Below are 20,619 nucleotides of genomic sequence, written 5' to 3'. Positions count from 1 at the left end.
TGTAAGTGGGTGATTTGATCATTAGAAATGTAAGAGAGTTGGGTTTGTGAGAGGCGTGATGACCGCATGGTGACTTGCCTGCCTGGTCTGTGCGAAAGGAGTTCGCGGATGTCATGCTTACGTCTAGATAGGCTGTTTAGACAGTGCTGAGAGGTGGAGTCATGCAGTTGTGGTCCCACATTGGCACCAACGACGATTGGGAAATGTAGCCGGGAGGGTTCTGGAAGCTAAATTTAGGCTGCTAGGAAGCAGGTTGAAGTCAGGACCTCCAAAGGTGGCATTCTCGAGAAATGCTACCCGTTCCACACGTGCAAGAGGCCGGGAGCTAAACAAAGCGGAAATACAGGGTCTCAATGCGTGGATGAGAGAAAGTGGTGTAAAGGCAGAGGGTTTTCAGATTTGTGTCAGGAACTGAGGGAACCTTTTTGGGACAAGGGTAGGCCCATGTACAAAGCGGGGACGGGCTTCATCTTAACCAAAGAGGAACCAGGCTGCTGGCTCAACATTAAAAAGGTGGCAGAACAGCTTTTAAGAAAGCTGATCGCACACTGGGGAAAGCCCGACCCAAGGAGCTGAGAGTGACCGGTTGAATACAGTATCTATATGGGGATGCAGGAGACAGAGAGAGGGGAGGTTTTTCACAAATCAGCCACATACAAGCGAGGAACATAGCAATGTGCATGTGACAAAGGGAGTTAGATGTACCTACAGGAAACTTGAGCGTAAAAGCACATAAATCCCAGGTTAAGGACAGGGGCAGAAGGGGTATACAGGTGTCTCTATGCTAATAGTAGAAACATTACGACCTAAAAATGGGGGGGAGCTGGAGTACAGAGTTTTGAAGGAGGACTTTGATATAGTGGGCATTACAGGGCATGTGGTGGAATAGGGAGAACCAGTGGGATGCTGTTTTTTACCAGGCTTCAGAGCTCTATAGGAAGGATAGGACAGAGCATTGGGGGGTGGAGTTGCCCTTTTACATCCAAAGAGAGCATAGTATCACATAAAATAAAAGACAATGCAAAGGGGAGCTGGTTCCCCCTACAGGAATCACTGTGGATATCAATGCACCAGGTGTGAAGGACAGTTTAATATTAGGAATATATGTAGTCCCTGACCCAAAGGGTGCACGAGAGGATTACTGAGATGGAAAAAAAAATTAGATTAGAGGCCAACAAAAACAAAAAATGTAGTGGTAATGGGTGATTTTAACTATCCCCATATAAACTGGAAAAATGCATGTTCAGGTCATAGCCAGTAAGGAGAGAGCATTCCTGGATATGCTAAATGACTGTGGCTTAAGAGCAGATGGTTGTGGAACCAACCAGGGGAGAGAGTGATCCTAGATCCTAATTCTATGTGGGACCCAGGACCTGGTGCAGGAAGTCCAGTGTTGTTAGAGCCGATAGGGAACAAGCGACCACAATGCTGTCAGATTCAGTATCTCAGCATGTCACGAACAAGTGCTTAACTACTAATGTAGTTACACATTCGCCTTCAGAAAGGAAATTTCTCAAAGATGAGGGGGGATAGTCGCGCAGGAAGCTGAAAGGGAAAATCAAGAGAGTCAAAACTGTCCAGGATGCTTGGAGGTTATTTAAAAACACAGTCATAAAAAGCTCAGCTGGAATGTGTTCCCACAGGTTAGAAAAGGCAGCACCCCAGTCAAAAGAAAGCCACCATAGTTAACAAGAGAGGTTGAGGAAATTATCAAGAAAAAAGAAAATGTCTTTTAGAAAATGGAAGTCAGTTTGGCTGATGAAAGAATATGAGGAGGGAGACACAAATGGTGGCAAAAGAGAGAAGCTAAGTTAGCTGTAAGGGGAGGCAAAAAAGGATTATGAAGGCACGCATGGCCTTGAACATCAAGAGACCAGCAACAAACAGTTCTTCAAGTACATCAAAAGCAGGAAGCCAGCAAAGGGAAGCGGTAGGCCCGTTAGGCGTGACAAAGGAACAAAGAGGTGAAATTGCTAAAAGATGGCAGGAGATTGCAGAGAAGCTGAATGAATTCTTTGCATCTGTCTTCACCCAAAGAGGAGGTGAGGAACATTCCTGCACCTGAACCAAGCTTCTGTAGGAGGCCGAATCCGAGGAACTAGCTGGCGAAGATGAGTGGTAGACAAAGGAAGAAGTTCTGGCAGCCATTGATAAACTAAATGTTGCAAATCCCCTGGCCCAGATTGCATTCACCCAAAGGAGTTCTTAAAGAGCTCAGAAGCATGAAATTGCCGGATGTTCTCACTTTAATGTACAACTTATCCCACTGAAATCCAGGCTCTATCCCTGAAGACTGGAAGATGGCCAATGTCACACACCAATCTTTAAAGAAAGGGTCTAGGGGGGACCTGAGGAAATTACAGGCCAGTCAGTTTTGACATCTGTTCCTGGTAGAGAATTAGTAGAATCTATCATTAAAGATAAAATTATAAAACATGTAGAAAAGCGAAGACCTGCTGAGAAAGAGTCAGCATGAAGCTTTTTTGCCAGGAAGAGCACAAATCCTGTCTTACAAAACTTACTAGAGTTCTTTGAGGGTGTAAACAGGCATGTGGACAGGAGAGGAGGGTGAACCCGGTGGACATTGTCTACTTGGCAAAAAAAGTTTCAAAGGCTTTTGACAAAGTTCCTCACACCAGAGACTGTTGAGAAAACTCAGCAATGTGGAAAGGGAATAAGAGGGGAAGTCCTCCTATGGATTAAAAACTGGTTGAGAAACAAGAAACAAAGAGTGGGTGTAAATGGGAAGTTCTCACAATGGAGAGATGTCGGGAATGGTGTCCCCCAAGGATCCGTTTTGGGACCAGTGCTCTCTTTTAACCTATTCATAAATGACCTGGAAGTAGGGAATTACTTGGGTAGCGTGGTGGCCAAGTTTGCAGATGATACCAAATTATGTAGGGTGGTGAGAACCACAAAAGGATTGCGAAGAGCTCCAAGCGGACCTTGATAAATTAGGTAGAGTAGGTAGGCTCCAGAAAGTGGCAAATGCAAGTTCAATGTAGCAAAATGTAAAGTGATGCACATAGGGGCAAAAAAAATCAAACTTCACATACACGCTTCTGAGGGTCCTAGTGCTATCAGTCACAGACCAGGAAAGGGATTTAAGCGTCTTAGTGCAGTGATAGTTCCATGGGATATGTCAACTCAATGCATGGCAGCTGTGAAAAAGGAACAAACTCTATGCTGGGGATAATTGAGAGAAAGGAGTTGATAATAAAACTGCAAAAGATTGTCTTGCCCATATATAAAAGCAGTGAGATGAGACCGCACCGGAGTACTGTCCGTCAGTTTCTGGTGGTGCATCTCAAAAAAGGATATTGAGGGAGATAGAAAAAAGTGCAGAGAAGGGCATACAAGGATGACTGAGGGACTGGAGCACCTTCCCTATGAGGAGAGGCTGCAGCATTTGGGACTCTTTAGTTTGGAGAGGAGGAGGCTGAGGGGGGATATGATTGAAGTCTACAAAATTATGCATGGGGTAGAAAATGTTGACAGAGAGAAATTTTTCTCTCTTTCTCACAATACTAGAACCAGGGGCATTCATTGAAAATGCTGGGGGGAAGAATTAGGACTAATAATAAAAGGAAACACTTCTTCAGCATAGCGTGTGATGGTGGTGTTTGGAATATGCTGCCACAGGAGGTGGTGATGGCCACTAACCTGGATAGCTTTAAAAGGGGCTGGGAAAGATTTATGGAGGAGAAGTCGATTTATGGCTACCAATCTTGATCCTCTTTGATCTGAGATTGCAAATGCCTTAACAGACCAGGTGATCGGGAGCAACAGCCGCAGAAGGCCATTGTGTTCACATCCTACATGTGAGCTCCCCAAGGCACCTGGTGGGCCACTGCGAGTAGCAGAGAGCTGGACTAGATGGACTTTGGTCTGATCCAGCTGGCTTGTTCTTATGTTCTTATGTTCTTAAGTGACTTGGAGGTCTGAGTCTGAATCCCCACTTCTACCATAGAAACTCACTGTGTGACCTTGGTCCCATCACATTCTCTCACCTGAGCAGTGGCGTTCCTACCTAGGGACAGGGGGTACCCTATGTCCCCGGGCGCCCCCCATTTGGTCACGTGGGGGGGGGGGCGCCAACATTTCAGGGTCATTTGTGTGTTTTTAAATTTTTAAAGTGTTCTTTCACATTCTGGCCTGAAGGGGGCGCATTTTAAGGCAAGTGGCACCAAAATTTCAGGGTATCATCCAGAGACTGCCCTGATGATACCACCCAAATTTGGAGATTTTTGGTTCAGGGGCAGCAAAGTTACGGACCCCCAAAGGGGGTGCCCCCATCCCCATTGTTTTCAATGGGAGCTAACCTGAGGATGGGGGGCTACTACCCATTTTGAGGGACCTGGCACTTTGGTCCCCCTGAACTATAACTTCTCACCAAACTTGGGTGGCATCATAATAATAGTTAACAGATGATACCCTGAAATTCTGATGCCACTAGCTTTAAAAATACACCCCTTCCAGGCACCCCAAGAAATTTGCCCAAGATTCTTAGTTTTGCAGTGACTTTGCTCCATTTTAGCCAATGGGGAATTTCTGAGTGTGTAGGCAGGCTGCACATTTTTGAAGATAGAGGCACGAGACTTTCAGGGTGGCTCCAGGAGGGCCTCCTGGTAATAGCACCCAGGTTTGGAGACCTTTGCTTCTGGGGGTTCAATTGTATGGGCCCCCAAAAGGCTTATTTTGTTTCCCCACTCCTGCACATGAAAGCCTGTGGGCTGAGTTCTCTCAGAACTCTCTCAACTTCCCCCCCCCCACTGCAGAAGCAAAGCTCACCAAGCTTGGATGCTATTACCAGGAGGCCTCTTGGAGCCACCTTGAAAGTGTGGTGCCTCTATCTTCAAAAATGTGCAGCCTGCCTCAGAAATTCCTCATTAGCTACAATGGAGCAAAGTCACTGCAAAACAAAGAATCTTGGGCAAATTTCTTGGGGTGCCTGGAAGGGATTTATTTTTAAAGCTAGTGACACCAATATTTCAGGGTATCATCTGTTAACTATTCTTATGATGCCACCCAAATTTGGTGAAGTTAGGTTCAGGAGGACCAAAGTTATGGTCCCTCAAATGGGTAGCCCCCATCTCAGGTTAGCTCCCATTGAAAACAATGAGGATGGGGGCATTCCATTTGGGCGTCCATAACTTTGCTCCCCCTGAACCAAACATCACCAAACTTGGGTGGTATCATCAGGTCAGTCTCTGGATGATGCCCTGAAATTATGGTGCTGCTAGCTTTAAAAATGTGCTCCCTGCAGGCCAAAAAAAACACCAAAAATACCCCCCAAAAGCCCAAATACCTTGCATTCGCATTTGTTCATATTTGGGCAGGACAAAATCGAACAATTTTTGTCCGAATGTGCCCAAATTTGCCCAGATTCCAGCCAAATCTGCTATATGTTACATCTGAATCTCCAACCCTCAAAAGTGATGCTGTTTCAGGGTGGGGGAGAATCCACCTCCCAAACAGCATCACTTTTAATTTTGTTTTAACCCGGGGACCCCAGATTCTCCCTTTAAAGTAGATTTAAAAGAAGAATCTGAGCTCCCTAGTTTAAACACCATTGAAAATGATGCAGTTTAGGGGTGGATTCCACTGGAGATGATGCTGACATTTGTTTGGTAAATGTTTTGCTGGGGGTGATTTGTGAGAGATTTACATGCTTAATACCCACTTGCACTGGTTTGGAGTTGTTTCTCAGGCTAACAACCTACCTCATAGGGTTGTTGTGATTAGGAAATTAGGAAAAGAGTTGGTGGGGAGAGAGCCATGTATATTTTGATGGAAGTGGGAGGTGTTTTGTGAGCTGGTACAAAAAATCATTGTTTGGTCATGGTGGGGGAGGGTGGCTGCCCATACGCTTGGAAGCCAAACTCAGGAGTTTTGTCCCGAGGCCCGGTTTGCACCTAAGTAAGCCCTGCACTTGAGTAAGTGGGTTATAGATCAAATCAAGCCACTGAACCCTCCTTTAACACTAAAATGGGGCTGTTGTATTTTGATTACATCACAAGAAGACACGAGTCACTGAAAAAGGCAATAATCCCAGGAAAAGTTGAAAGTAGCAGGAAAAGAGGAAGCGTGAGACGCATGGATACCAACATGAGATGAATGGATTCTATAAAGGAAGCCATAGCCCGCAGTGTGCAAGACCTGACAAAGGCTGTTAAAGGTAGGGAGTTTTAGAGGTCATTAATTCACAGAGCTGCCGTAAGTCAGAAGTGACTTGACAGCCCAGGACACAAATACAACATATAGAAGATGGAGCAGAATTTTTAGTAATTCAAAATATTGCAGCCAAGGCAGGAAGTTTATAAGAACACTAGCGGTACCCGGCCACGTGTTGCTGTGGGTTATTGTAGTGAAATGGGAAAGGAACAGTAGCAGCAAATCAATTGCAGAGGCCAGCAGTATGTGCGCATGGAAGTCCCATCACAGCAAACCATGTTTCAAAGGAGATCAGTCTAGACATGAAACAGTTGTTTATTCTGTCAACTGGGTTTTCTTTATGTTTCAAACCAAAGGGGAGAAAGAGAGGAAGACGGAGGGAGGAGAAGCGTGGATGAAAATGGTGTGTGAAATCAGCGGCAGAGGAGGAGAATCAATTTTATCTCAGCTTCGCAGCAAACTGTATTAATGAAGTGAAATGTTTGGCATAGTATTGCAATCAATGGGACATATTTGGTGGCAATGCAAAACAGCGCATACAGGGGACCGATTGTGCTTCTGACATGCCTGCCTCACCCACCTCCCCTGCCATCCACACAATGGTTTTCTGTTTTCGTTTTGGTTCTGGCACAGCACCGTCTATTTTTTCTGGAAGCTCCCACACATGAAGAAATAGCTGTTTTCAATTTTGTCATTCTTCTAAACGTTATCCTAATTAAAAAAAATACTAATGGCATATTTTCCTTTTTATTGCTTTAGGAAACCTATCGTTTTGGCGGATTGGCTCTCATAAGAGCCAGTTTATGGCAGTGGATTGAAGGTTTGTCACAGGTTATGAATAAATTATTATAACTTAAAAACTAATGCTTGGATCCTAAGACACATGAGCAGAGTCATCCATGAGAAAGGCTGCTTTCCTCTCCCCCTCCCCTTCCTGTATTTTGTGTCCTCCAAAATGTCCTTGTGTGGGTCAGTGGACACCCGCTGGAACAGGGAAACTGGGGCAAAATAGAAGTCTGAAGCATGAGGGAAGAAATGGCAAAAGATCCCCACTGTAATTTTCCTTGTCTGAAATGTGGGCCAGAAGTATCCCAAATAAATAACTATTTCTCTGATTTTTTCCATTCATTTCTTTTAAACTCATTGAGCCACAAAGGCTGGCTGGCTATGTCTGTATGAAAAGGAAGATTGCAACCCCTTGTTCCTTCCAGCAAATTTTCTCATCTGCTTACCTGTTCAGACGTTAAACCCTGATGTTTCCAAATTGTTCTCTAATGTCACCCATTGCTGGTAACATCTGATCATGTGGCTAGCTCACGTCATGTGACTTACTTCCACGCCACTCTTTGTGATCTACAGACACAATCACAGAGACAATACCTTTGCTGCCACTGATACAAAGCATGATGGTTTATTTTTTCGATTTCTTTATATTCCGCTTTTCTCCCTCAGAAGGCCCAAAATTAATTCATCACATAATTATCTCTTTTTCCACTTTTATCCTCACAAAAACAACCCTGTGGGCTAGGTCAGGTTGAGGGACTGTGAGAAATACACAAACTCCCCTGGCAAACTTCTGCGGCATGGATGGCATTTGAACCTCGTTGTTTAAGTCGTGGTCCTCGGTGTTATGGCAACTTTCATTATGCGTTAGAATATTCCATTACTTGACATGTGAGATTATGGCACCACCTTCAGTTTTAACTCTTGTGGATCTAAACATTAATTCCTCACTTAGGTGAACAGGCAGATGACAGATAAGATGGAAGCAAACAGAAGGCTTGTTAAGTAAACACTGAGTTAAACCACAGTGTTTAAATAGTGTTACTAATTTTCCCATTAAACAATTGTTCTTTTTTAGAGCACCCACCCTTCATGTCAGTACTAGATCAGCCACATTTTTAAACGAGCTGTAATTCATCTTCAAACTACAAATATCTTCTGGACATAAGAAATTGCCTTACTGGACCAAGGATCCATCTTATTAAGTGTTTGGTTTTTGATGATAGCCAAAGAGATTATCCTGAGAAGTTCACACACAGGACATTATAATGTGTTCTCCATTGCATCTCTTCAGCTTTTGGCAATCAGAGATAGCCCAAAGCAGTATCTAGATCAGGGGTCTGCAACCTGCCAATTGGCCATGGTGGCAGGGGCTGATGGGAATTGTAGTCCATGAACATCTGGAGAGCCACAGGTTGCAGACCCCTGATCTAGATCTACTCCATGAGCTTCATTTGTTGCAGAGGCTACCACGCTCTTTCATAGGGGGACCTAGTCCAGGCCTCCCATTTACAGATACACCAGGGAGAATTATCTGCCCCTGAACCCTGTCTCCTGCCCCCAAGAATCTTACAAGGAAGAGGAAAAACTTGTGTCCACATAGGGGCACTCTAGAATTTCCCCTTGTCTCTGTGGTAAAGATGATAAAGACTAGGGCAGGGATGGCCAACCTATGGCGCTCCAGATGTTAGGGTTAGGGTTAGAACTTCTCACGATGATCATTTACACACTTGTGGTCTCCTTGTGGTCTCCTTGAGTATACTTTTGCTTCAGGTTGGATTCTTTTCGCTAACTTTTTCTCTTGGCTTTGTTCTCTCTCCTTATGGTCTAGCAAAAAGCAAGATGCTGCTGCAGATCTCTACTGTGCAAGCAAACCAGGACCACGCCTAAGATCTAATTCTTCCATGCATATACAGCTGGATTATAATAAGATTAGACTTCTGTTTCTTCTGCTGCTACAAATGCACGTGAATGGGAATAAGCTTCCATAAAAGTAAGTTCTTATTTCAGTTGCATACTGACTTGAAGACAGGTGACTGTTCATTTGTTCATAGCCCACTTTTCTCCCCAGTGGAAACCCAAAGCAGTTTGCATCATTCTCTTCTGTCTTATCCTCACAACAATCCTGAGAAGTAGTTTAGGCTGAGATTATGGGACTGGCCCAAGGTCACCTTGCAAGCTTTCATGTCAGAGGGAGGAGTCAAACATGGGTTTCCCAGATCATAATCTGACACTTTAACCGCTACTGTACACTGGTTCTTTGAATGTCATTCCACACTCTGGATTGGGAAGGAAGGAAGGAAGGAAGGAAGGAAGGAAGGAAGGAAGGAAGGAAGGAAGGAAGGAAGGAAGGAAGGAAGGAAGGAAGGAAGGAAGGAAGGAAGGAAGGAAGGAAGGAAGGAAGGAAGGAAGGAAGGAAGGAAGGAAGAAAGGAAGGAAGGAAGGAAGGAGGAAGGAAGGAAGGAAGGAAGGAAGGAAGGAGGCAGGCAGGCAGGCAGGCAGGCAGGCAGGCAGGCAGGCTACAGTTCACTGTTTTGAAGATCACTCCCTCAATCCCAGACTAAATAGGGATCTAAGCAGTGGTGGGATCCAAAAATTTTAGTAACAGGTTCCCATGGTGGTGGGATTCAAACTGTGGTGTAGCGCCAATGGGGCTGGGCGGGGCATGACGGCGGCATGGCCGGGCATTCCGGGGCGGGGCATTCCTGGGCGGGGCTGTGGCAAGGATGCAGCCGCTGCATGGAGATCCTTAGGCCGGGGAAAGCGAATGCCACGCAGAAGCAGGCTGCCACCCATGCAGTGCACCTCACTGCTGAAGCTGCTTCAAGTTCTGCGCGCTACTGCTGAGAGGAGGGGCGTAACTAAGGCAAAAATCACGTGGCAAAATCACCAATTAGTAACCCCCTCTCGGCACACACAAATAATTAGTAACCTACTCTCGCGAACCTGTGAGAACCTGCTGGATCCCACCTTTGCTTTATCCGCTACTGTACACTGGTTCTTTGAATGTCATTCCACACTCTCTGGATTGGGAAGGAAGGAAGGAAGGAAGGAAGGAAGGAAGGAAGGAAGGAAGGAAGGAAGGAAGGAAGGAAGGAAGGAAGGAAGGAAGGAAGGAAGGAAGGAAGGAAGGAAGGAAGGAAGGAAGGAAGGAAGGAAGGAAGGAAGGCAGGCAGGCAGGCAGGCAGGCAGGCAGGCAGGCAGGCAGGCAGGCAGGCAGGCAGGCAGGCAGGCTACAGTTCACTGTTTTGAAGATCACTCCCTCAATCCCAGACTAAATAGCGATCTAAGCTAAGTGGTGTGATTCTGCCGGTTCGCACCAATTCGGCAGAACCAGTTGTTAAAACGGTGCTTGTAAACAACCACTTGTTAAATTATTTGAATCCCACCACCGGAACCAGTCAAACTATTTGAATCCCATTACTGGATCCAAGTACTGGTCACAAACCAGGAAGCTCATGTATATTAGTTCAAGGGTATTTTTCGTTGCTTCTACTGAATAGCAAGCATGGTACAGCTGCTTTTTAAACATGGGGGAATCTTAAAAAGCAGTTGGAGGTGCAGTGGGAGTGGATGAGTCAGCTATTGTTTAGAAAAAGAGAACACAAGACCTCACCCGTGCGTGTGCAAAATTCCCCCACCCCACTAGTCTGGAAAATGTCCATTCACTTCCCTAGTGGGAGGGCCAGGAAGCAGTTTCCCAAAGAAAAGTTAATTCTTTTGTATTGCTGATGCTAACTGCAAGCTGGCAGAAAGCAAGGGTGTATTTTCAGTGACTGAGACTCATGAGTCAGGCCAAGATCAAGCCAAATCAGGTGACACAATGAAGAGAAATGTCTACATGAGAAATGCCAAAGCGAGAGAGCAAAATCCTCTGGCAAATAAGGGTAAAGCAGTTCTTCTCCGGAGTAAACACGGCAAGACCTTGAAAGAAGAGATTTTGCTTCTCATAGGGTAGCAAATTATTATCTGCTGGGTGGCCTGCCTCTATGAGCCATTGTCTTGAAGAAGCAGTACAAAGGATTGGGTGTGTACACCAAGATGACCATGCAGCTTTTCTTGCTGTGTTGCCACGGTCATCTCCTCCAGTTCACGTGTTAGTTCATCAGTCGCTGATAATCTTGTTCCCCTTTCCACTTCTGCTGGCAACAAAAAGAGGATCTTTGAGAAGAAAAGGAGGCTCGCTATCTTGAAGGGCACTTCAAATGAGCTTTCATGTATTTATTGTAATAATTTCGTTGTTTTTCCTCTACAAGCTCAGAACAACTCACAGCTTCTAGTTCTAGGCAGTCTCTTATCGGGGCACCACTCAACACAAGAGCATCTCAGTTTTATCAGCCGTGCACTGCTGACCAAATGCAGCTACTTTCCGTACTCTGGGTAGTTTATCCATCGCTCAGCTTTCCTGCGGTTTTCTGTATGCTTTTCTCTCTAATGGGCACCCCACACAAACAAGTACCCTGTCTATTTCCCACCAGGTACCAGCCTTTGACTGGCAACCCTAATGGGTGTATTATAGAGCCCAATTTGCAGACAATGACAATTTGCTCTCATGGGCCAATGTTAACTGAGGGCCAAACTGGATGTTATGGAGCATATCCATGACTGGATCTCTTGGCCTGTATTCATCATCCCCATTTTTTAAAAAAAATCAGTTGTAGAAACGCTCAGTTCAAATGAGAGCTGGGCTGAGGGTTAATTGGTTCCTTAGTCCAGCACTTCTCCAATGCTAAAATTAGCCCCAGTAGGGAAATAAGACAGGTACTGTTTTTACCTGTCTTTTCCCCTACTGATGTTAATTTCAATCTGGAAGAATAATTCAATCCGGAAAATAAAGGAGTTTTTTTTTTAAAAGCCCCCTGATCCCCACAGCATCCCAACTCTAATCCAGGAGGGAGGAATCCAGTACTACAGCATCTCACTCGAACATTAAAATAGACAGACAGAGAAATGGTGGGCATGAATCAGAATCCTCATGATGACCCATACAGTAAAAAAAGAAGATCAATTTCCTGTCCAGGAACAGTGATATATGATATCATCAGGAAGAAATAGCCTTGTTTATGGATTAGCTGAAATAAAAAAACTTAGAACCGTGAACTCTATTTCTGCTCAGGTAATATTGACTGCATCACAACAAACTGAGGATGATCTGTGATGGGCAAAAATAAAGCTTGTTGACGTACCTGTGGTTGCCCCTCCTCACTCTTCTTTTTTGTGCATTCAGCACACCTGACAGCTTTCAGCTTCTCTGGAGCTCTGAATATTAACAGCACAATGTCTGAGGGTGGGGGTGGGAAGACAGAAGGAGACATGCATCATGTAAGATGTCTGTAGGATATTACAGTGCCACCCTTAGCAGAGTGAAGATCAAAGCTGAAAGTGAAAAAATGAGCCTCCATCTCAATGTGAAGAAGACAAACATCATGACGACAGCTAGCATAGATTGGGCCCAAATTAGCATTGACAATGAGGTCATTGAGTGTGTCCAAGACTTCATCTTCCGGGGCTCAAAAATTGACTGTAGTGGAGAAGTAACCCCTGAGATAAAGCGGAGAATAGCATTAGGACGAAGTGCAATGCTGAGCATGGATAAAATTTGGAAAAGCAGAGACATCAGCATCCAAACCAAGCACAGGCTAGTCCAAGCCATCATCTTCCCCATAGCCATGTATGGGTGTGAAAGCTGGACTACAAAGAAAGCCAACAGAAGACGAATAGACATGTTCGAGTTGTGGTGTTGGCGAAAGCTACTACGCATACCATGGACAGCTAGGGTGACGCAGAAGTCTTGAGCTGCATAAAACCAGACACATCACTAGAAGGGAAAATAACCAGGCTCAGACTTACATACTTTGGTCATGTGATGGCATCAAATTCTCTAGAAAAATCTATGATGCTCGGATTGGCAGTGGCAGGAGAAGACCTGGATGCCAAAGAATACAATGTCTAGATACCATAAAAGCTGATACAGGCATGACCATCAATCAGCTGAAGGAAGCAGTACTTAATCGAAAAATGTGGAAAGAGCTTGCATATTGGGTCTCCAAGGGTCATGAATGACTGAATGGATAACATCATCATCATCATCAAGATGGGGTTGCCAACCTACATGTAAATGGGGTCTGGAGTTCTCTCAGAATTGCAACTGATCTCCAGACTGCACAGATGAGTTCCCTTGGAGAAAATTCTGCTTTGGAGGATGGACTCTATAATATCCCCCCACCCTCCATAAGCCCTGCCCTCCCCAGACACCATCTCCCAAATCTGTACAAATTTCCCTACCCAGAACTGGCAACACTATTTAAGCCAAATGATTTTCAAGTTCTCAGAATGATGTAATTCTACTTAGAATGGTGCTGCTCCCTGGTTTCAAATTGTAGCTCTAGCATGCTGGGAAGAAATAAACAAAGAAAAATGGGATGCGTGCTTTGAAAATACAAAATCCAGTTGGTGCACGGGATACGTACTCCCTTTAAAAGCCTGAGTGGGGGAAAAAATGGGGTCATCTTTTTATCAAAGATGCTGGAAATAAATTTTAATTGGGGTACAAGGTAGCAAGTCAGTAGGAGTCAAACTGGGTTGCGTTGTTTTGTGTTGTGATGAAAACCCACAAATAAAGTATTTTCACGGATTCTTTCTCATCCAGTTGATAAATCCCATGCTGAAAAAAATCCAGCATGAGTTCAGATCTGATTTTTGGCTCTCTTTAAATTGCTGGGTTTTTTGGGGGGGTGACCCCCCCCCCCGAAAAACACCAACAGCTTTTGCTGAATGCATACCCCTGATGGCAAATGGCTATTTATGGACCCACCTTTTCTGAATGTGTCTAATTTCTGATTAAAGCCACCCACGTGAATTCTACAAATAGTTATGATGAACATAAAAGCATCAGTAGAGTCATGCTGGATCAGACCCAAGGCCTATCAGGTCCTGCATTCTGTTCATTCAATGTCTGACCAGATGTCTCGAAGGAAGATCACAAACAGCAACAGCATCCTGGCACTGTTTCTTCTGCTGGAAACACCTGAAGAGCTACTTGCTTTTGTTCATCTTGAACTGATAAATGTCACTGAATGCTCCAGGCGTCTAGCATTTGTGCACTGTAAAACAAATAAGCATAAGCATTTTATTGTCATTGTGCACGCACAACGAAATTTACAGCAGCATTCCTCGATGCACACAATTTCAGACTCATACATCATCCTCACTTTCCCCTTCCTCCACCCATCCCTACACAGCCCCAAATACATCATAGCCCTCTTTCTGTTTCCACCTAAAGTTTTGATCATTTGACAGTGGAACTCCCTGCTACAGTACACAGTGGTGGTCTTTTGTCTTCCCTTTCAGGTGTCAAATATGGAAGGAGGTCCACTAAAAGGGTGTTTTCTGGTTTCTGTCATTCTTTTGTATGCTCATTTCCTAGTAAGGCCATGTAATTGGCTACACAAACCGTTTGTTTAAAAAAGAACGATTTGTTTTTCAGGAAAATACATTGTGTGCCTTTAACTGAACAGGTTTGGGTTGCCCTGCAAGCCTGGTAGGGAAAATAGTTTAGCAGGGCAGTTGAGTGTCACAAACCCCGCCCTGTCAGTGTGTTTCCACTTTAGCGTTTGCGAGGTTTCATTCTGAAGATTGCCCCAGGCGAAGTAAGGCACCTGCTGACCTCTGGGAAGGGTTATATTCAGACATCTGCCTGAAAAGCTTAGACTTTCCAGCCTGTTGGCTGAACATCTCCACCAGGTAAGCGATTCTCTCATTTTTATTTGCTTCTTTCTCCGTTAACTAAAAATAAAATCAGGGGGGTGCTGTTTTATTTTTCCCAGCTCCTTTCTTTCCTTCTTCACTGTCCTCTGCTCTTAGTCTCTTGGAAAGCTATGTAGGCTGAACCTTTAGAGGAACTCTCTGCCAACTTCTGCTATTGCAAAACAGAGTGGAGTTTGTTTGCTTGCCAATGTGGCTAGTGGGTCTGCTAATCCTCTTTGCTGGAGGTTGGTACCTCTGAGCTGAATGCAAAATACGCCACAAGGCAATGCAGAGCTTTTCCTACCAAACTGAGATCTCTGGTAAGAGATAGGGCCAGCTCAAAGGCATAAGTTACCCACCCAAGAGGAACCAGGGAAGCAATAGGATCTTCAGCTGTTGGGTGCAACTGTCGAATTGTTCAAGCTGGGACAACAGAGAACAAATGCATATTTAAATAAATATCAGATTTGCAGCAAACAGGAATATCAGTAATTAAATCCCCTTCCTCTGGGGTGAAAACTAACAGAAGAAGAGCTCATGGAGATCTGGAAAAAACGGGGCCTCAGTTCTGGAAGAGGGCAGCTTGAACATATTATGCAAGCCCCTATATGGCCTCCCTCTGAACCCAGTGTGTTGTCAATGGGGACCAATCTCACTTCTTTCTCACAACAACCCTGAGAGGAAAGTAATGCTGATAGGGTAAATGTGACTGGCTCAAAATCATTTGAACCCTGATCTACTCATTTGAGCACCCCAAAATGCTAACCGTTACCCCATTCAGTCTCTCCACAGGGCAGTGGGTAGTCCGATCGGAAAGACTCTGTTGGAAACACACTGTCCTATCTTCCAGCAAAGTGGTTTTAATCTCCCTCATCAGGTTTCTGTAAGAGTACTGCAGGGCTGGAGCAAGGGAGAACTGCACCCCTACCCTGCTCCAGAACACCCCTGGAACACCTCAGAATGCCACACCCATGCACTGGCACACACCCGGTGTGTTGTGCACCCCCTTATCCCCTTGGCGCTACGCCACTGGAGTACTGTATATGTTGTCCTGAACTCCTTGGAAGAAAGGCAGGATAAAATGCAATGGGAACACCAGCCCCTAATTTGGAAATGGTTTCCATAGTGCTTTAAGTGCATATGTTCATCTCACTAATTTACCCAACAGTCCTGTGAGGTAGACCACCAGTGTTCCAATTTTACAAAGTGAAGCTGAAGAGAAGAAGGCACGGCGTACTAAACAAAGCCAGTCCAGACTGACATCCATTCCGTAGTAGGAAACACCAATGCGGATTACATGGATGGCATGCACCATTAATTCATTGGACTGGGCAATTCCTGGAGATTTGGAGTTGGGGCTCAGAGAGAGCAGGGTTTGGGCAAAGTCTTTAAACCATCGATTCTATTCTCCAAAGTAGTCATTTTTTTTTCCTCAAGGGAACTGATTTCTGAAGTCTAGGGATCAGTTGTAATTCTAAGGCCCCTTCCGCACAACAAATGTATCGTGGGTTGCATTCAAGCTAAAGTAACTCATTTTCCAGTTTTCGCATTCACATGCATCCGTGCAGTCTGCGATTGGAGCCCACGGAAACAATCCGGGTTGCTATCATGCCTTCTCACGAGATGAGTCTCTTTTTAAAAAAATTACTTTCCACCGATGCACCGATGAACCCCCACAGCCGTGCTGACGTCTCACTATGTGACCATCTTCACCTGCGTGGCTATGCAAATGTAAGCCATGATTTATTTATTTTTTAAGGAAAAGGGGGGTGAATAAAGCGCCTCCTACCCGGCTGTTCACTCGCAAGTGGCTGCAACCTGGGATTTTCAAATAGCGCCATTCTCAAAAAAAAAAAACCCCGGTTTATGGGAAATAACACGGGGCAGACTCATTTTAGGGATGGGATTCATGCTGAGTCCCCCCCCCAACCCCCCCCCCCCGGCTTTTTACCATCCTAAGCCCCTATTTATTGACCTGCGCGGAGTGGACCTAAGAGATCTCCAGGCTCTGCTTGAGTCTTTTGCCAACTGAAACCCGGGTGCACTGTGGTTACATTGTGTATGAACAGCTTACACGTTTAATCCTTTGCATCGTATCGAGATATATATATGATTCTTGCCTCTCGTTACTGTTGTGTGAGAAGCAACGCTGAGCAGGGATCTGACCTGAATTAATATCTAAAATGCAAGTCTTCTTCATTCTGTTCATATCAAGTTTACAGCCTGGTTCTGTACACAGTCAGGAAAGGGTTTTAAATAGTGGGACTTGATTTCCTCTCTGGGACAGCTCCGAATGCCCCCTGTGTTGCTCCATTTGGGATGTGATACTCCTGAAGAACAGCACAAAGGGGGAACTGGAAGTCTTCCATGGGAAGAGAGAACAAGTGAAAATGGACTCCCCTTCTGTCCGTGGAAGTCCTGTTTAGGATCTGACCCATCATTATGGGTCAAATACCGTCACTGCAGACGGTATTTCACAAAGTTACACAAACAAAAAGGCCTCTGCCCCATTGAACTTACAATACAAACCTAAGTGGGCAGGGAAAGATAGAGCAGTGAGGCGAAGATAACAAGGGCTGATGGAGAACTGGGGTTGATTCCCCACCCCTCCACATGAAGCCTGCTCATTCATTTGGGGGCAGTTATCTCAGAACTCTCAAACCCTGCGAAGGCAGGCAATGGCAAAACACCTCTCAAACATCTCTTGCTTCGAAAACTCTGCAGGGTCTCCATAGGTTAGTTGTGACTTGACAGCACTTTGCACCGCCACCAACTGCAAGGTGACAGTCTTAACCCTTTCCCCACCTGCCAGAATTCTTTTTTTATTCCCTATCCCTCACCTAAAGCTGCTTTTTCCCTTGTGGAATTCCAATAGGGAGTTGTTCTGCTGAGTATAATGTATTAACTGGCCCATTTAAATTTGAATGCCTGGAATGAGCACTCTGAAGGCAAATGGGAATCCTACAGACTGGAAATATGGTACTAGCTCAGCTGTGCTCCAGTTTGTGTTGCTCAAGGGTGGGTCTTGTTTACTCTGTATGATTCATTCCAGTCCCTACCCTTGGCTGTCAACTCTGAAGCAGGCAAACTCTTTAAAAAAGAAGATAAGACACCCCCCCCCCTTAATCTGTCTCTAGGTTAACAACTTGGCCTCAAGAAAATCAACCTGGTTGGGTTCTGCCCCTTCAACATGCAAGCATCAGAGAATTGAGTTTTTAAACAATTATTATCATTTCTGCAAATCATCACTAGTTCCAGAGTAGACTCTCCTATCTGTAGGATAGACTGTTAAATTGCAAAAATGCGGGGGGAGGAGTATTTCAGAAATCTCTTCCCCACATGTTATGTGTCCTTGGGTAGGTAAATAGGCAGAATCCTTTTTCAAACAGCTGTGGAGAGTGTAACCGGATATTTATTTTAGCAACAGGTAGACATGTGTTCAACATATTTCCCCCGCTGCTTCACATGGCAGAATGTAATCTGACACCTGAGACTTCTGGGTTCCAGACTCATGATCCAATCCTGTTGTTCCTGAATTGTGCAACCAAGCTTCCTCTCTTAATGTGCTTTAGGCATAACAATTAAGCGTATCATACAGGATGTTTGGGTATTGCCATCGCTCAGGCGACTCAAAGGGGTAAAATGCAGCTCTCTGCAAAAATCCAACAAGGGCATGTGACAGAGGCAGGGCTGAATATTTAAAAGCACCCCCCTTCCCATCATGTATAAAGCAGTATATGTGCGGGAGAAGGTGTGGTCACCAGGGGAGAGGGACCTATGTCTCACCCCACCCCATCGTGATTCCCTATCCAGCCAAGTCGAAATGCTGGAAATGAGTCCAGCTGGAAGAAAAGCTGTGCAAAGGGCAAAAATTCAGCATTTCAACCTGCCTGCATCTTTTGCACTGTAAGGAATTTTCTGTCTCTAATATAAACAGACAGATCTGCCAATACAAAATGGAGTTAGAGCTGCACAGGTGATTTACAACAACTGTCTCTCTTGAGTGGTGTCTTTAGCTGCCCCTTTTACAAGCCTAGTCAAATCGATGCTTTCGGGAGCTTGGGTTGACAGCTCCAGATTGGGAAAAAATGTTTTGAGGGTGGAGCCTGAGGGCCTTTCCCCACTTACCTGAAGCCCCGCGCTACTCCCCTCAAGTAGCGCGGGGTCCCCCGGCACTCCCCACGACAGTGGCAGCGACAGCGCCTTGTAGTCCATGCATGACGCTGCTGCTGTCAGCGCCCCCTCAGTCTTGCGCGCCCAGTGCATCCCCTGGCAGCTCTTATGCTTGGAAAACGCTTTTGATGACGCCTATGGGCGCTGTGCTCCAGGAATGCTGTGTGCTGAGAGCAGCGCGAGGCATAGTGGGGATCCTGGTGAGTGGGGAAAAGCCCTGAAAAGGGCACGGTGTAGGAGGAGAGGGATTTCAACGGGGTATAATGCCAGAGAATCCACCTTCCAAAGAGGTCATTTTCTCCAGGTGAACTGATCTCTGTTGCCTGGAAATCAATTGCAACCCCAGGAGATTTCTAGTTACCAATCAGAGGTTGGTAACCCTAGAAACTGCCCCATGCATGTGCATAAACCAATTACAGAGTGCTGATACATAGAGGAAAGGAGAGGAAAAGAGAGGAAAGTTATGGAGGAAAAGCAAGATGGAAATGGGAAAAATACACTCCCGAAGTTTTCTGATCAGAATGGGAACAGACTATTCCAGGGGTAGGGAACCTGCGGCTCGAGAGCCGCATGCGGCTCTTCTGCCCTTGCACTGCGGCTCCACGAGCCACCGGCCCCATCCTTGCCCACCCTGCAGGTAGCAGGGCGGGCGCACCAACTGCCGCCGCGGGCTTCCCCTCTCACCTGCCCCGTTGGAGCGGGGCGGGTGCTTTCCCGGCGGCCGGTGAGGTCGAGCCGCTGGCCCCATCCTTGCCTGCCCTGCAGGCAGCAGGGCGGACGCATCCATGCGCTTCTCAGAATGAGCGGAGTAAAAGGTTAAAAAACCCAATATATACAGTGTTAACTTTATTTTATATGTCAAAAATTATTTGCGGCTCCAAGTGTTTTCTTTTCCCATGGAAAACGGGTCCAAATGGCTCTTTGAGTGTTAAAGGTTCCCTACCCCTGGACTATTCACTAAAAGAAAGGGTGTCCCCTTGTGAAGTTGAATAGAATGTTAACTTTTATTAAATTGTTAGCAGAAAGCCCGTTCTGCGAGGAAAATACAACAGGCTCTAGAAAACTGTTGTTGGTTATTTCTTTCCATTGTTCACTGAAATTATTTCCATTTCTCCCCCCTCACTTTTTTGTGTGTGGCTACCTTCTGGGATTCCAGAAAAATGGGTGCGATCGAGGTAGAATTAAGTAAAATCCAGTGTTGCCCGTTGACATGGCTGTGAGTTAAGGAGGTAGGTAGTTAGATGATGGATACATCATACAGGCAGGTGGCACAGATAGAAAGTTACGATGCCTGTCTATCACCCCTCCTCCCTGGCCTGTCTTGGGCACAACAGTTTTGGTATTTTATGAGTTTATATAGTGTTATTATTTTTATAGTTTCATTCTGCCCCTCTTCCCCTGCAATTTGCCTCTCTTTTCAACTTTCTGCCCTGTTACCCCAGCTATCTTTTTCTGTTCCCCGACCCCAAGTCTCTCTTTCTGCCCACTTAGTCCAGCCCTCTCTTTCTCTCCATGTACCCCAACTCTCTCTGATCCTGGGCACCTTTTCATCGCAAAAAGAACATACCGGTAGTTTTACTCAGCTCTTCCTGCTGATTTCAGCAATATATTGTTTTTCAAAAAAAAATGGGATGGGGGGAGGAGCTGAATTTGTGTCTGCATATCTTCCCATGGGCCTGAGCGGGGAGGAGAAGCAGCCACAACACAGCAAGCTGGACTGTCTTTTCTACTTGGTGGTGGTGG

General features: G+C 45.4%; 1 protein-coding gene across 4 annotated transcripts in view; it reads left to right on the top strand.

The window, feature by feature from the left end:
* Nucleotides 1-14,568: 14,568 nt before the first annotated feature.
* Nucleotides 14,569-20,619, top strand: part of BCAS1 (brain enriched myelin associated protein 1) — a 79,082-nt gene continuing 73,031 nt past the window's right edge. For all 4 annotated transcript variants that reach the window (XM_048497717.1, XM_048497718.1, XM_048497716.1 and 1 more), the window contains exon 1: nt 14,569-14,700. The gene's annotated coding sequence lies outside the window, so the exon portion shown is untranslated. The remainder of the gene's footprint in view (nt 14,701-20,619) is intronic.

The sequence above is a fragment of the Sphaerodactylus townsendi genome, linkage group LG05 (genome assembly GCF_021028975.2).
Source record: "Sphaerodactylus townsendi isolate TG3544 linkage group LG05, MPM_Stown_v2.3, whole genome shotgun sequence".
In the NCBI taxonomy this organism is placed as follows: domain Eukaryota; kingdom Metazoa; phylum Chordata; class Lepidosauria; order Squamata; family Sphaerodactylidae; genus Sphaerodactylus; species Sphaerodactylus townsendi.
The sequence above is the reverse complement of the archived record's forward strand: the minus strand, read 5'-3'. Positions and strand labels throughout refer to the sequence as shown.